Genomic DNA, 1,126 nt, shown 5'->3' on the forward strand with positions numbered 1-1,126 from the left:
TTTTAGGAGGCTGAGGTGGGCAGATTGCTCAAGTCCAGGAGTTCAAGACCAGCCTGGGCAACATAGTGAGATCCCATCTCCACAAAAAATTTTTAAAAGTTAGCCAAGCATGGTAATGCTTGCCTGTGGTCTGTGGTTCTAGCTACTCGGGAGGCTGAGGTGGGCGGATTGCTTGAGCCATATGCTCTAATATATTTTAAAATACGTGTTTTTAAATATATTTTGAGTGGTAATATATAGCAGATAATGTTACATAAAAGCAGCCATGGTAATGACATATGACATTTCTGGTTTTGAGTTGTTTGTGTAGTAGTTAGCTATTAATATTCAGGTATAATGATTTGCTATTTAAACTACACAAATGCTCAAAGTCCAGTGATACCCTGCACCCAAATTCACTGGCTAGATTACCTTCTTAGGAAAGCGTAACACTTGAATGGAGTGACACTGGCGTGAGTCCACTAGAGGGTGTGTATACGTGGCCTGAGTTCAAATTGTTTGTTCCTGCTGTGAGTACTGCTTTTCAGCTTCAAGTTATTCTTCTTGGCCACAGTGCTGTTTATTCCACTTAGTAACAGTTCTGTTTACAGAGCACTTTGACATAAATTCTGATTTTTAACATTAAAGCTGTGTGATGGTATTTTTGTTTTAATCTTTAGAGATCAAGAAATTTTTTTAGTGACAGAATAGGGACTTTATTGATCCTTAAATCTACCCCTCACCACAATAAAGGAAAAAAGCAAAAACATTCTTGGCTCATGCATTGAACGATCTTTTTTGAGAAGGGTCAGTTTTTGAAAAATTATCCAAAACTGAAACATCTTTCATCTTTATCACACCTAAAGATTAAAAGTGACTGATTACCACCAGTTATTTCACTAAATATGAAAGTGGGAAACCGTATCAGTTATTTGTCCACTAAGTTGATAAGCCCAGGAGAATATGATCTGTAAATTCTAGTTGAGTGATGAAGATGGGGCTTTGAATTAATCTACAGTCTTGGAATTAATTCTGCAGCGTTTTAATCAAGGAATTTTTCAGTAGTCATAAATCTATATTTTAAAATTGAGTAAATGTTCTCATTGACCCCCACCAATTCTGTAAAGCAGATATTAACCAAACTTCA

Source organism: Piliocolobus tephrosceles, chromosome 6 (assembly GCF_002776525.5).
Source record: "Piliocolobus tephrosceles isolate RC106 chromosome 6, ASM277652v3, whole genome shotgun sequence".
NCBI lineage: Eukaryota > Metazoa > Chordata > Mammalia > Primates > Cercopithecidae > Piliocolobus > Piliocolobus tephrosceles.